The sequence below is a fragment of the Enhydra lutris genome, unplaced genomic scaffold (genome assembly GCF_002288905.1).
Source record: "Enhydra lutris kenyoni isolate GAN:26980312 unplaced genomic scaffold, ASM228890v2 scaffoldscaffold3, whole genome shotgun sequence".
Lineage (NCBI taxonomy): Eukaryota > Metazoa > Chordata > Mammalia > Carnivora > Mustelidae > Enhydra > Enhydra lutris.
Window position 1 is genome coordinate 40,534,054 of NW_019154087.1, and position 16,788 is coordinate 40,550,841.

Below are 16,788 nucleotides of genomic sequence, written 5' to 3' on the forward strand. Positions count from 1 at the left end.
CTTGTGTGTGCTCTCTCTCTATCTCAAATAAATAAAGGAGATCTTAAAAAAAATTTAAGTCTCTTTCAGATGAGTTAGTACACAACATCAAAGAACAAGCCAAACAAGCCTCTTCTCCATTAGGGTAGGAAACCAAGGTTTATATCTCAGGAAGTCATAATTTTATTCATGTACTCTACCTCTTTGCAAACTGCCTATAAATTATCATCTTCCATAGGAGCCATTTCTAGATAAAAAAGAAATCTGACATCGCCATAGGTCATCAAGTTCCCCCCAAGTCTACAGCTGAAATGACCTTTTTTTGGAATTTGTTTTTCCTTTATCTCTGAAAGGGCGACACCTTAAAGCAGAATCATCTTTTTTTTTTAAGGTTTTATTTATTTATTTGACAGACAGAGATCACAAGTAGGCAGAGAGGCAGGCAGAGAGAGAGGAAGGGAAGCAGGCTCCCCGCTGAGCAGGGAGCCTGATGCGGGGCTCGATCCCAGGACCCTGAGATCATGACCTGAGCCAAAGGCAGAGGCTTAACCCACTGAGCCACCCAGGTGCCCCTGACAGAATGATCTTTAGTGTGGAGGTCTGAGATGATATTTAGCAATGCTGCATCCCAGACAAAGGTACCCAAATCCTGAAGGTAGCTATGCTGCAAAATAGTTTAAAATTAAACGATTGCACAGTATTCAATTATGCTTGCATTCCAGGCCTAGACCAAGCTTGTGGCCACCAGTGTTGACATTCTTGCCATCCAGCAGAGCTCACAGTGTCAGTCTGACACCCCTGGCTTTAGGATCTGAATGTATCCTAAACCCATCAGAATGGAGTTGTTCACATCAGTCGGGAAACAGGACATCAGGTCCAGCAAGTGTTAGTTGCTGTCTAGACCAGAATGACATTGGTCTCCAACTTCTTGTTCACCTTCTGATAAATGGAGCCACTACACTCTATCCTGTCATTTACGTTAGTGTGAAGCTGCAATTCATTAGTCTTGCAGCCAACCGCAAAGTTGCTCTTGGTACCCCCCAGACTTTGTGGTCTCAGGATTCATCTGGGAGCTAGCCAGCCAGCCAGTCTTCTTGACCCGGCACCTGAACACCCCAGACTGAAGGCCCAGCCATGTAGAAATCCACATCCAGGTTGATGCACTCTTGCTTATGCCCTGTCCTGATTTTATCATCCCACCCCTTCACTGCCACTCTCTCCCTGGCACCCTGCCCCTGTCCCCCATAAGAGGATGAATCAAAGGTCAGCTTCAGTCCACATGCAAGCTGATCTTCCACAAAGATTTCCATACCTCGTATGTTCGCAGTGTTTCATTTCTCCGTACACATCAGACCATGTTTGGTGCATCTACTTGGTTTCCAGGCTAACCCTCACTTTGGTGGTTGGTTTCAGTGTTGGATGAACTTAAGTTTGTACATTCCAGTTTATTCTCAGATTTTGTCTTCCTTCCTTCCTCCCTTCTTTCCTACCCCTTCCTTCCTTCCTTCTTTCCTTCCCTCCTTTCTTCTTTTAAGATTTTATTAGAGAAAGAGAGAGAGAGAGAGAGAGAGCATGAACAGATGGTGAGGGTCAGAGGGAGAGGGAGAAGCAGACTCCCTGTGAGCAAGGAGCCTGATGCCAGGCTCCATCCCAGAATCCTGAGATCATGACCTGAGCTGATACCCCTAGGATTTTGTTTCCAAATCACATTTTATGAAGCCATATCCATAGCTCTTGGGGAAGACATCCCTGGCAGATTTGCCAGGATGAGCATTTAAGGGAGGCACAGCCATCCCTGGCTCAGCGGCAGTGGTGTCAGCTGGGTGGTGGCTATAGCATGAGTGATGGAGCCCCAACTCAACATCTGATCCTTAAGTCCTGCCACTTCCCACCACCCACCTATATCATCATCGCCCACACACCTGGCACGGGCATGACTCTGGGCCTCTCCTTATGTTCTCTCCTTTCTTTTAACTAATGAGTTGCTATTAAGCCTTCAAGACTACTGTTAAAAGATTTTCCCTTCTGTGAAGTCTTTCTCAGCAATCACATGCAAAAGTGAGTCACTTCCACTTCTTTGTTTCCATTTCACTTGGTATGTAGCCCTGCTTTTGTACCTAACAGGTTGTGCTGGAATTACGTGTTTATGGATCATTCTCAGTAAACTGTGATCTACTCAATGAGAGGGACTGTTCTTAATTCTTTGTTTGTCCAAAACCACAGCCATATCCCAGGCACATCAAAAATGTTTAATAATAGAGTGGTGAGTGGATGAGTGAATAAATCAATGGATTAGTAAAACACCTCAGGTGACATCTCCTTGGGTAGAACAATAAAGACAGTAAAGTGGTGACAAGTAGGATACAGGCTCCACCACTGTGGCCATGTGACTGGGCAAATTTCTGACTTTTTGTGCCTTGGTTTCCTCATCTATAAAATGGTGACAATAATACATTTCTAGTTGTTTGAATTAAATAACAAATGTACAGTGCTGACTGCAAGATCTGGCACATAGTAATGATTCTATATGTATTAATGATTATTGTTGTTATTGATCATGGAGAATCACTGAGAACTCCATGAGAAGTAGGGGCTATGTTCTGACTTTTACCATTTAATTCCTGACAGCCACGGTGCTTCATATACAATAGGCACTCAATAACGATTTTTTGAATAAATATCAAAGTAATAAAAAAAGAAAACAAAAGAGAAAGAGAGAAACAAAACAAAACCCCACACAGGGTAAATAGGGGTGCATTTAGAACAAATAGGTGTTCTTTGTGCCAAGAACAAAGATATTGCCAAATCACCTCAGGTCCTCACCACTGGCCTAGATGACAAGGTGGCCCTGGAGTTTCTGAATCTTTCATTTACCCTCATAGGAACTTTGCCCACCTCATTCACAGTGCTCTCTCTCAAGACACTGAAAGGGAAAGGAATGCTATATATACAAGGAGTGACATTAAGAGCCAGGGAAGCCTGTTTTTTCTTCGGTAGCCCATGGACCCATGACCTGCTGAAACGACTTAAAAAAAAAAAAAGATTTTATTTATTTAGATAGAGTGAGTGCAAGTTGGGGGAGGAGCAGAGGGAGAGGGAGCAAGAGAATCTCAAGCAGACTCCATGCTGAGTGCAGACCCTGACATGGAGTTTGATCTCATGATCTTGAGAGCATGACCTGAGCTGAAATCAAGAGTCAGATGCTTAACCAACTGAGCCACCCAGGTACCCCTGAAGCCACATTTTCTGGTCCTTGGTTTGATCTATAAAAATCAAACCTTAAATATTTGCAAACTTGGGGCACCTGGGTGGCTCAGTGGGTTAAAGCCTCTGCCTTCAGCTCAGGTCATGATCCCAGGGTCCTGGGATCAAGCCCCACATCAGGCTCTCTGCTCAGCAGGGGGCCTGCTTCCCTTCCTCTCTCTCTGCCTGCCTCTCTGCCTACTTGTGATCTCTGTCAAATAAATAAATAAATAAATAAATAAATAAATAAAAATTTGCAAACCTATTTGCAACCAGACTAGATAATGCTGGCTTTAGTAACTGTTACTGCATTATAGAAATAGAGTCAAAATGAGATTTGTAAAGGGTATGTCTTAGTTCAGGCTGCTATAACAAATTACCATAGACTGGGTGATGTGTCAATAATAGAAATTTATTTGTTGGGGTGCCTGGGTGGCTCAGTCGTTATGTGTCTGCCTTCGGCTCAGGTCATGATCCCAGGGTCCTGGGGTCAAGCCCCACATCAGGCTTCCTGCTTGGTGGGGAGCCTGCTTCTCTCTCTCCCACTCCCCCTGCTTGTGTCCCCTCTCTTGCTGTCTCTTTCTCTGTCAAATAAATAAATAAAGTCTTAAAAAAAAAAAGAAATTTATTTCTCACATTTCTGGAGGCTGGCAGAGTTGGGTTCTGGCAAGGGTCATCTAAGCTAGATTGCTGACTTTTTGTATCCTTACATGGCAGAGGATGAGAGCCAGCTCTCTGGCCGAAGGTTCCACCCTCATGACTTAATTACCTCCCAAAGACCCCAATTCCAGATACCATCACATTGTGATTAGTTGCAGCATATGCATTGCCAGAGTGAAGAAAAAAACATTCATCAAGTGATCTACTTCTTTACATAGAGGAGGCAAAACTTTACTCATCTTAGGTTTTCAGCTGGGCTCTTTAACAAAGAGACAGATTAATGAGAGAAAAACAATCTAATGTGTACAGTGCAGTTCATCAAATGGGAGAAACTTGAAGAGTAATTCAAAGTAGTGGCTTAGAACTCTGGCTTATGTAGCATCTTCATCAAAAACAATACATTTATAGAGAAATAACAGGACAAAGGAAAGTAGTTTTAGGCTTCCAAGGGTGGCAAACTGAGAGAAGGTAAATAGATGGGAGGAAGCTAATGGAGTAAAGTTTGTTTGTAAATTCCTTTTTTATTGTCCTTGAGCTGAAGTCTGCCTCCAGAAAAAGCAGAATTTATATCCTGCTTGCAAGCAGAAAGAGGGCAATCAGAGAGAAGAGTTTGCTCCTTCTTAATTGCCGTAAATTTGAAATAATTTTTATGTAAAAGAGGAATATTTGGGGGTGACATATTCTGGTCTCCCCTATTTACTATCCAAAAAAGCCTAAGGAAAGAGAAAAAGGTTTTAAATTTATTTATTTTTATTTAAATTCAGTTAACATATAATGTATTATTGGTTTCAGAAGTAGAGGTCAGTGATACATCAGTCTTAGATAATACCCAGTGCTCATTACATCACATACCCTCCTTAATGTCCATCACTCAGTTACCCCATCACCCACACCTTCCCCTCCAGCAACCTTCAATTTGTTTCCTATGCTTAAGAGTCTCTTACAGTTTGTTTCCCTCTCTGGTTTTGTCTTGTTTTATTTTTTTCCTCTCTTCCCCTATGATCCTCTGTTTTGTTTCTTAAATTCCACATATCAGTGAGATCATATGATAATTGTCATTCTCTGATCAACATATTTTGCTTAGCATAACACCCTCTAGTTCCATCCATGTCATTGCAAGTGGCAAGATTTCATTTTTTGATGGCTGAGTAGTATTCCATTGTATATATATACCATATTTTCTTTATTCATCTGTCGATGGACATCTGGGCTCTTTCCATAGCTTGGCTATTGTGGACACTGTTGCTATAAACACTGGGGCTCACATGTCCCTTCAGATCACTACATTTGTATCTTTGGGATACACACCCAGTAGTGCAATTGCTGGGTTGCAGGGTAGCTCTGTTTTCAACCTTTTGAGGAACCTCCATACTGTTTTTGAGAGTGGCTAAACCAGCTTTCATACCCACCGACAGTCTTAGAGGGTTTCCCTTTCTCTGCATCCTCTCCAATATCTGTCATGTCCTGACTTGTTAATTTTGGCCATCTGACTGGTGTGAGGTGGTATCTCCTTGAGGTTGTGATTTGTATTTCCCTGATGGCAAGTGATGTTGACTTCATGTGACTGTTGGCCATTCAGATGTCTTCTTTGCAGAAATGTCTGTTCATATCTTCTGCCCATTTCTTGATTGGATTATTTGTTCTTTGGGTGTTGAGTTTGATAAGTTCTTTATAGATTTTGGATACTAGCTCTTTATCTGATATGTCATTTGCAAATATCTTCTCACATTCTGTTGATTGCCTTTTGGTTTTGTCAGCTGTTTCCTTTGCTGTGCAAAAGTTTTTATCTTGATGAAGTCCCAATAGCTCACTTTTGCCTTTGTTTGCCTTGCCTTTGGAGATGTGTCTAGCAAGAAGTTGCTGCAGCTAAAGTCCGAGAGGTTGCTGCCTGTAGTCTCCTCTAGGATTTTGATGGATTCCTCTCTCACATTGAGGTCTTTCATCCATTTTGAATCTAACTTTGTGTACAGTGTAAGGAAATGGTCCAGTTTCATTCTTCAGCATGTGGCTGTCCAATTTTCCCAGCACCATTTGTGGAAGAGACTGTCTTTTTTCCATTGGTTATTCTTTACTGCTTTGCCAAAGATTAGTTGACCATAGAATTGAGGGTTCCATTTCTGGGTTCTCTATTCAGTTCCATTGATCTATGTGTCTGTTTTTGTGCCAGTACCATAATGTCTTGATGATTATAGCTTTGTAATAGAGCTTGAAGTCCAGGATTATGATGCCCCCAGCTCTGGTTTTCTTTAAGGAAAGAGAAAATTGAATAGGAAATATTACGTCATGGTAGTCCACCAGTTTGAACCCCAAAATGGAAAAAGAAAGCAAAGGGCGGGGATGCTGGCTAGCTCAGTCAGAAGAGAATGTGACTTGGGACTTGTTATCTCTCAAGGTCTCTATTGCTGGGCAGTGGTGTCAGGAATTCCCCACAGAAGTGCTGGCTGTTTAGGCTGCTTTGAGTACAGCCTGGAGCAAGATATAGTTAGAGGAAAAGAAGAAGCAGAAAGCTGATGATCTCTGGTTGGAGATGAGGTACTCTGAGGTCTGCAACTCTGAAGCTATAATCCTCAGCATTGCTGTCAGTCTGAGGCTTTACCACATTTTTTTTCTTCTATAAATTCTAACATGGACTTGCCTGTTTCCCTTTTAATATCACCATCTTGTGTGGACAAGAGTATCTCTCCTCTATAAGCCACTGAAGGACAGAGTGAAGTCTCACAGCTTGGTCTGTCCCTGATACATGCAGTCTGTGGAGGACTTTTATTTTATTATTTTATTTTTTTAAAAAGATTTTATTTATTTATTTATTTATTTATTTATTTATTTATTTGAGAGACAGAGATAGACACAGTCTCCCCACTGAGCAGGGAGCCCAATGTGAGGCTTGATCCCAGGACCCTGGATCATGACCTGAGCCAATGCTTAACCGACTGAGCTACCCAGGTGCCCTGTGGAGATTTTTAATGAGGTGCAGGTGCAGATTGGGTGTAACCATTCTGTGGATTTGTTGCAGTGACTGGAATAGCTAGATATTTTCTTGACACCAAGATGTTCTCTTCGAAGTACATTATATTGATTTGCATTAAGCTCACCTGCATGTGATGATATGATATCACTGAAATGATAGTGATTTAACCAAGAGAGTTCATTTCTCTTGTGTTCAAAGAAGTCTGGAGGTAGGCAGTGCCTGTGTGGAGTCTCCACGGTCATCAGAGAGTCAGATCCTTTTGTCTTTTCTGCCCCATTATCCCAGCACATGAATATCAACCTCAAAATCACGTGGGCATCCAAGTGGTAGGGAACACCCATTCACAGATTTTCCAGGGTCCACCTAAAGGGCAGAAGATAGTAAGTAAAAAGCTTTAGGACTAGGGCATCCTCCTGTATCTAGAAATCTCACCTTCCTTTTTCTTTAAACTCTCCAAGACTAGCCATTAAAGACCAATCTGAGCCACCAGGCAAGCTAAGAGGTCAAGTGAATGTCAGATGTGAGCTGAAGAAGGAAGGAGGAAGAAAGAAAACAAAATTCTATGAAGCAGCAGAAATAACCCCAAACATCAGAGACATTGTTTTGGAGGCTATTTGGGTTTATACCAAATCCCTGTACATAAATTTGGGCTTATACTAAAGAGCTGTACATAAATTTGCCATTTGCCTGTTTAACACTGTTATCAGTCAGAATCTCAACAGAAAACTCGGTTTCACTCAAGTTAGATCATTTGAGCAAGTGATCTTTGTGCACAATTTTGTGTACAAATTGTGTAGCATCACCACAAGAGAATGCCTTAACCTGGGGTCAGCAGCAGCAGAGTGGTTAGCACCCCATGGTCTGAGGGGATGAGGGGAGGGAGTGGTTATTGAAAGGAATGCAAGGACTTCCCTGAAAAGAACTGTGACATTTGGGCGAGAGAAATAGACTGAGGAAGGGAACAAAGAGAGTTAATGCTCCTATTCCCTTCTTCCTAAACCCTCTAGGGTTCCCCATTGGATGAACTTAACTGAAACCAGAGGGCAAGGGAACCCTTTGGTATAGTCCATACAGGTGAGCTTCTTGGGACAGGAAAGGGTAGAGTAGATTTGGAGGGACAAAAGAAGATATAAAGCAAGAGCACTGATATTAAACTGCAAATAAATAGTAGAATAAAATCACTTTCATCTGCATTCCTTTAATGCTCGTTCCATCACTGACTGTGGTAGCCAGCCTCCCAATGCAGTGGTTCTTGCATCTAGAGGCAAGAAGTGTTGGAGAAGTGCTAGAGGGTGGCTTCTGAGGCTAGGTCCCATTGAGGCTTCTGCCTTATTGGATCACTTCTTCTGGATGATACTAGCTGTCAGGTCACAAGGATACTCACGTGGGTGTTTGTGGTATGGAGCTGAAACCTCCCATAGCAACCACTTCCCAGCCATGAGAGAGAACCACCTTAGAAGAGGACCTCCAGCCCCAGCCAAACCATCGTATGACAGCAACTCTGACTGCTACCTTCACTGAAACCTCATGAGAGACCTAAGAAGAGACCCTAAGAAGCTCCCAAATTCCTGACTCTCAGAATTATGTGAACTAATAAATGTTTGTTGTCCTTCAGGCAACAGAGTTTTGGAGTAATTCGTGGTGCAGCAAAAGAGAACTAATTATGATTATTAATTTAGGTGTCGATTTGATTGTATGCTGCACCAACTGAGCCAGCCAGGAACCCCTCAGACAACACTTCTTCTTTTTTTTTAGAGACTTTATTTATTTATTTATTTATTTATTTATTTATGAGCATGAGAGTGAGACCACTGGGGTGGGGAGCAGAGGGGAAGGAAGAAGCAGACTCCCTGCTGAGTGGGGAGCTTGATGTGGGGCTCGATCCCAGCACTTGGATCATGACCTGAGCTGAAGGCAGATGCTTAACCGATTGAGCCAGTCAGGCTTTAGGTACCCCTCAGACACTTCTGACATCAAATGGGTGTCCTACAGTTTAACTCAATTTTGACAGTAGCCACCTGGAGCTAGCACAGACCTCACAGGTTAAGAGCTCAGTCTCACAAGGCTGCACCTACTTCAGATGGCAGTTACAAGTCCCAGGTAGCCACCTGAACTTCTGACCAACCAGCCATAAATCAGGGGTTCTCATGACCTCCTCCTCAGGCTCAGTAACTTGCTAGAAAACTCACCAACTTAAGGAAATGCTCTACTTAATCTTCAGTTTATTATCAAGTATGTCTTTGTCTGTTTGGGCTGTAAAAAGTACCATAGACTGGGTGGTTTATAAGCAACAGAAGTTTATTTCCCACAGTTCTGGAGGCTGGATGTCTGAGATCAGGGTGTCAGCATGGTCAGGTTCTAGTGAAAGCCCTCTTCTGGATTACAGACTATTTTTTTTTTAAAGATTTTTATTTATATATTTGACAGACAGAGATCACAAGTAGGCAGAGAGGCAGGAAGAGAGAGAGAGGAGGAAGCAGGCTCCCTGCTGAGCAGAGACCCCACCCCCCCCCCCCAATGCAGGGCTCCATCCCAGGACCCTGGGATCATGACCTGAGCCGAAGGCAGAGACTTTAACCCACTGAGACACCCAGGTGCTCCTGGATTATAGACTATTAACTTCTTGTTGTATCTTCACATCGTGGAGAAAGGAGGGAGAGGGCTCTCTGTGATCCCTTTTTATAAGGGCACAAGTCTCATCATGAGGGCTTCATCTTCATGACCTAATTACCTCCCAAAAGACCCCTCTCCTAATACTGTCACATTAAGAATTAGAATTTTTACTTCAGAATTTGGCAGCAGTAGGGAAGAGTATACAAACATTCAGTCCACTGCTGGATACAAGTCTAGAACAACCAAAAAAAAAAAAAAAAAAAAAAAAAAAAAAAGATGCATAGGGCAAGTTATGGAGGGAAGGGCACAGAGTTTCCATGTCTTCTCCAGAGCACCTGTGAGCACCTCAATATGCTTACTGACTCAGAGGTTCCTTTACTAGGCAAGAGTGAGCAAATCACTGGTCAATGCTGATTAATCAGCAGATGAATCCCTAGCCCCTCTCTAGCTCCTCTCCCTTCCTTGGAGGTCAAGGAGTGGGGGTAAAACTTCCAATCCTCTAATCATGCCTTGGTCTTTCTGGTGACTAGTCCTTATCCTGAATCTAACTAGAGGCCCACCAAAAGTAGCCTCTTCAGAACAAAAAATGTTCCCAGGACATTCCAAGGGATTTAGGAGCTGTGTTTTAGGAACCAAGGGCAAAGATCATTTGTCACATTTAGCTTCAGCAAATGAGAACTTGTGGCCAGTCTTGTTTCATCTATGCCCTTTCCCACTTTCCCTCCACCCCCTCACCAGACTATTTTGAAGAAATTCAAGTTATAAAATTTCATTCATGATATTTCAATATTTTATCTCTAAAAGATAAGGACTATCTAATATAAGAATAATATTATCACCACAGATTTTAAAAAGTTAAAGATAATCCGAAAGACCTGTACATTTTGATTGTTATAACATGTCACTATATTGCCCTCCTATAAGGGTGTAATAATTTACTCTCCTACCCCCAGTTTATAGCCCTAATGTTACCAATCTTTTTCATCTTCACCAATCTATGTCCCTTGAAAACCATGTCTTGTTCCAATCCCTGTTTCTTTGATCATTGAAACTGAGCAACCTCTTATTTTATATTGGTCATTTATATGTCTTCTATAAATTGCTTATTCATTTGTCTGCTGATTTTTCTATGCATCAGTCTTATTTTCATATTGATTGATAAGTTAAAGTAACAAGGGCTTTAATAAACATTGCATCATCTGTATTAAATATAATGGGAAAAATCAAAATGAACTTTATTTTCAAACAATTAAAGTATGCATGACAAATCCATAACATAGTACTCCATGCAGTCATTATATTTATATTTATCACTGACCAAAGCAATCTACAGATTCAGTACAAACCCTATCAAAATACCAACACCATTTTTCATAGAACTAGAACAAATAATACTAAAATATGTATGGGACTACAAAAGACCCAGAACAGACAATGCAATCTTGAAAAAGAAAAAAAAAATGCTTCAGGTATCATGATTTGAGATTTCAAGATATACTCCAAAACTGTGGTAATCAAAGCACTATGGTTCTGGCCCAAAATTAGACACATAGATCAATGGAACAGAATAGAGAGTCCCGAAATAAACCCATGTTTATATGGTCAATTAACCTATGATAAAGGAGACAAGAACATACAATGGGGGAAAAGATAATCTTTTCAATAAATGGTGCTGGGAAAAGTGGATAGCTACATGTAAAAGAATAAAACTTGGATCATTTTTTAACACCATAAGTAAAAATAAACTCAAAGTGGATTAAAGACCTAAATGTGAGACCTGAAACCATAAAAATCCTAGGAGAAAACACAGGCAGTAATGTCTTCAACATCGGCTATAACATTTTCCTAGACAAGTTTCCTAAGCAAGGCAAGGGAAACAAAAGCAAAAATAAGCTATCAGGACTACATCAAAATAAAAACCTTTTGCACCACAAAGGAAACCATCAAACAAACAAACAAACTCCCCCCCAAAACCCTATTGAATGGAGAAGATACTTGCAAATGGTATATCTGATAAGGTGTTCATACCCAAAATATATAAAGAACTTCTACAACTCAACAACGAAAAACAATCCAATTAAAAACGAGCAGAGGGGGGCGCCTGGGTGGCTCAGTGGGTTAAGCCTCTGCCTTCAGCTCAGGTCATGATCTCAGGGTCCTGGGATGGAGCCCCGCATCGGGCTCTCTGCTCTGCAGGGAGCCTGCTTCCTCCTCTCTCTCTCTGCCTGCCTCTCTGCCTACTTGTGATTTCTCTCTGTCAAAAAAATAAATAAAATCTTTAAAAAAAAAAAAAAGGGTGCTTTGGTGTAACTGTCAGAATGAACCCAGAGAATTCAAACAGAAGAAAGTTAAAAAAAAAAAACAAAAACAAAAAAAACGAGCAGAGGACCTTCTTTTCCAAAGAAGACATACAGATCGCCAACAGACACTTGAAAGGATGCTCAACATCACCCATCATTAGGGAAGTGCAAATCAAAACCATAATGAGATGATTATCACCTTACGAATAGGCAGAATCAAAACAGGTAGAATCAGAAAGATAAGAAATAACAAGTGTTCGCAATGGTGTAGAGAAAAAGGAACCCTCATACACTGTTGGTGAGAATGTATATTGGTACAGCCACTATGAAAAAGAATATGGAGGTTCCTCAAAAAATTAAAAACAGAAATACCATATATTCTAGTAATTCTACTACTGGATATTACCAAAATAAAAAAAATAAAAACAACTCAAAAAGATATATGCACCCCTATGTTTATTGTAGCATTATTTATAATATCCAAGATATGGAAACAACCTAAGTATCCACTGATAGACAAATGGATAAGGATGATGCCGTATATATGTATACAATGGAATATTACACAGCTATAAAAAAGAATGAGATTGTGTCATTTGGGACAACATGGATGGACCTAGAAGGTATTATGCTAACAAATATGTCACACGGAAAAAGAAAAATACCATATGATTTCATTCATGTGTGGAATTTTTTTAAAAAAATGAATAAATGAAAACAGAATGTAGAATCAGACCTATAAATGCAGACATCAAGCTGATAGTTGCCAGAGGAGAAGGGGGTGGGGGAGATGGGCAAAATGGGTGTAAGGGAGGGGAGATACAGGCTTCCAGTTATGAAATGGGTAAGTCATGGGAATAAAAGGCACAGCATAAGGAATATAGTCAATGATACTTTAATAGTGTTGTGAGCATAACATAATGTTTAAACTTGACAAATCACTATGTTGTACATCTGAAATGAATGTAACATTGTGTGTCAACTATACTAAAATAAAAGTATATATTTGTCAAAATGTAGAGTGTACAACATGAAGAGTCAACCCTAATGTAAAACCATGGACTTTGAATTACAATCATGTGTCAATACAGGTTACTGACTATAACAAATGTGCTACTTCAGTGAGAGATGGTGGTAGTGGGGGAGATTGTGCATGTATGAGGGGGCCATGGTATATATGAGAACTCCTTGTACTTTTCGCTCAATTTTGCTGTGAACCTAAAACTACTCTAAAAAGCAATGTCTACTTTTTAAAGTACATATTGACATGGACAGGTATTATCTAAAATTATTTATTAAATGTTCATATTAAGATAATTTCTATCAGGGGGCCTAGGTGGCTCAGTTGGTTAAGCAACAAACTCTTGATTTGGTTCAGGTCATGATCTCAGAGTCATGAGACCGAGTCTTGTGCTGGGCTCCATGCTTAGCATGGAGTCTGCTTTAGACTCTCTCTCTCTCTCCCTGCCCCTTGCTTTTTCTCTCTCTCTAAAATAAATAAATAAATCTTTTAAAAAATGATAATTTCTCTCACTGAGTACACTATTTAAATACAAAAATAACATACTGCTAATATAATCTAATTGTACAATCCTAGATTTCATAATGATCATACTGTGAAATTCTTTAACATGTATTTTATTTTATTATTATTTTTTTAAGATTTTATTTATTTATTTGACAGAGAGAGATCACAAGTAGGCAGAGAGGCAGGCAGAAAGAGAGGAGGAAGCAGGCTCCCTGCTGAGCAGAGAGCCTGATGCGGGGCTCAATCCCACAACCCTGGAATCATGACCTGAGCCGAAGGCAGAGGCCTTATTTAACCCACTGAGCCACCCAGGTGCCCCTTAACATGTATTTTAAATAATTCAAGTATATTGCTGAATCAACTTTAATATTTTTAAAAAGATAAATTATTTTTTATTTTAATTTTACTTCTTTCAAAGATTCATTTATTTATTTGAGAGATAGAGAGAGCAGGAGAGAACGCAAGGGAGAGAGCAGGGGAAGGGGCAGAGGGAGAGAATATCTAAGCAGACTCCCACTGAGTGTAGAGCCCAATGAGGGGCTCGATCCCACGACCCATGAGATCATGACCAAGCCAAAACCAAAAGTCGGATACTCAACCAACTGAACCACCCAGGTGCCCCAAAGATAGATTATTTTTAGAGCAGATTTCTGTGTACCACAAAATTGAGTAAAAGGAGAGATTTCCTGTGTACCCTCTGCCCCCGTGTATGCATGACAGCTATTATCTATATATACTGACATGGAAAGCTATCCATAATAGATACTGGGTAAAAAGAAAATCAGCAGAAGAACATACATAATAAATAGGACATAATTTGAACTGTAATATGAATGTTTGATAGGTGCAAGGAAAACACTACAACACGTTTTATTATTATCCCTGATTATGTGGAAAAACAGAAACTGACAAGGTAAATAACCAAGAACAATCAGCTACAAACGGTGAAGCCTAGAGTGAAACCAAGTTTGTCTGGCATGGAACCTCTTTAACATTAGGTAGAAAGGTCTGTGAGGGAATGCGGGAAGCCATTGGCACAATGATGCAAAAACTGGGGTGGTGGAGTGAATGGGGTACATTTGTTTTACAGAAACCAGGCTATGTTTCATTGCTGCCTTGGTGGGAGAGTGGGCGGGGGGGGGGGGGGGGGGGGGGGGGGGGGGGGGGGGGGGGCGGGGGAGCACACAAGAACCACTGGGGAACCAGTGGTTCAACCTTAGTTTAGAGCAAAACCAACCATCTTGAATTCCAGAGAACCGAGGTTCAAATCCCTTCTCAGAGAAATCATCCCCAGCTACTGAGCCTTAAAATAGTAAAGAAACTAACTCCTCTTAGGTTGTGTTCTTAATGTTGCAACCTCTGTTACCTCACGGAGAGAGTTCTCTTGGCTTATGTAGCTTTAGGTCATCTGATAAACGATCTTCTACGCAAGGCAAGAATTTCCCCTACAATCATACTAATGGGTATTTTTTTCATCCTTTCTAGCTCAATAAATTCTGACCTTTTATAAGGCATAGAACTAACTGCTGCTTTTATCGGAGGGGGCTATCTTTTTATTTGAATGTATTCCTGCAAAATATTTTATGTGTGCAAGTTTTTATTTATGGGAACAGAATTGTATCACGTATCTCCTTCAGGTGTTTATATTTTCCCACTCAGCTCTATGTACTTAAGAGTTACCCATGCAGCTTTGCCTCCATCTAACCTGATACTACTCACAGAGGCTGCAGACTCCGGCGTGTGCCTCACATCTTACCTGTGTCCTCTCACAGGGATGAGAACCTGGTGTAAACTCAACTCCTGTCCACCATTGGCTACGACACAGGAAACAACTTTGCCCCTGTTCCCGTATAACCCGTGTCAAAATTTCTTCGGAAAGTTTCCTAGAAGCAGAATTTCTGGGTCACAGATATATGTATGCTTCATTAGACAAATCATGCCAGATTGGTCCCCAGAATGGCTGCGTCAGGTAGATGCCCATCAGCAGGGGAGAATAGTATGTTCCTTTTTTCCCCCATCGCTTCCAACCCTTGGCAAGATCCAAATTTCTCATTTTTTGTTAGCCTGAAAGTTATAAAGTGATATCCTTGGGAATGTTTTTGTTTGCATCTCTCTGAGTACTATCCACTCGTGTTTATATAACCGACTAGCCCACAGTAAAGCTGATATGCTGAGAAGGGTAAGATTGATCCTGCTGTTTCAGGTTTCTCTTGCATACCTTATTCCATTCCCTGGGTTAGGCCAATATCATTTTTTTTTTTTAAGATTTTATTTATTTATTTGACAGAGAGAGAGATCACAAGTAGGCAGAGAGTCAGGCAGAGGGAGAGAGAGAGAAGCAGGCTCCCCGCTGAGCAAAGAGCCTGATGCGGGGCTCGATCCCAGGACACTGAGATCATGACCTGAGCTGAAGGCAGCGGCTTAATCCACTGAGCCACCCAGGCACTCCGGCCAATATCATTTTTTAAACAGCTTTATTGAGATATAACTCATCCATGGAAAGTGCACAGGTCAATGATTTTTAGCATATTCATAGAGTCGTGCAACCATTACCAAAATCAATTTTAGAACATCAAAAAAAAAAATGTGTATACTAGGGTGCCTGGGTTGCTCTGTCAGTTAAGCTTTGGACTCTTGATTTCAGCTCAGGTTATGATCTCGGGGTTGTGAGATTGAGCCCTGAGCTGGGCTCTGCATTGGGTGTGGAGCCTACTTGGGATTCTCTCTCTTCCTCTCCCTCTGCCCCTTGCCTCCTCTGAAAAAATTAAATAAAAAAATAAAATAAACAGGCATCTCTGTGAATATGGCGATGCAAGCAGTGTGGAGCGTTTTGGCTAGGGCATGCAGCCTGCACGTCACCCCACGACCACCACCAGCCTTGGCCTTGGGGGTTAAGGGTGGGCGCCCATTGGCCCCCCGCACACCAGCTCTGCGCTGCTCTCTCAGCATAAATTCACAGACAAACATGAATGGCTAACAACCGAAAATGGTATTGGAACGGTGGGAATCGGCAATTTTGCACAAGAACTTTTGGGAGATGTTGTTTACTGTAGTGTGCCTGAAATTGGGACAAAACTGAACAAAGAGATGAGGCTGGTGCTTTGGAAAGTGTGGAAGTGCTCACGAACCCTATTGTCTTCTACCAGGAGAAGTCACCAAAATTAATGACGCTCTTGCAGAAAAGCCAGGACTTGCCAGCAATCTTGTTATGAAGATGGTTGGCTGATCAAGATAGCTCTCCGTAATCCATCAGAATTGGATGAATTAATGAGTGAAGAAGCATATGAAAAATACATGAAATCTACTGAGGCGTGAAAACGGAACCCCTAAATAAACAACTTAGTCTAGCGCAGTGGTCTTAAATTAGTGGTACACAGAGGATTTAAAATAGCAACTATTAGCAATATCAGTGGGAAAAAACTACTTGCAACAATGTTAATGGAAGAAAATACCCCTTAACTTTATAATGATTGCAGAATAACACAATATGCATCTGT

At 41.1% G+C, this 16,788-nt stretch overlaps 2 pseudogenes; one reads left to right on the plus strand and one right to left on the minus strand.

Moving 5' to 3' along the window:
* Positions 1–680: 680 nt before the first annotated feature.
* Positions 681–1,772, minus strand: LOC111152773 (annotated as a pseudogene).
* A 14,322-nt stretch (positions 1,773–16,094) lies between these two features.
* LOC111152780 lies at positions 16,095–16,606 on the plus strand (annotated as a pseudogene).
* The last annotated feature ends 182 nt before the right edge of the window (positions 16,607–16,788 follow it).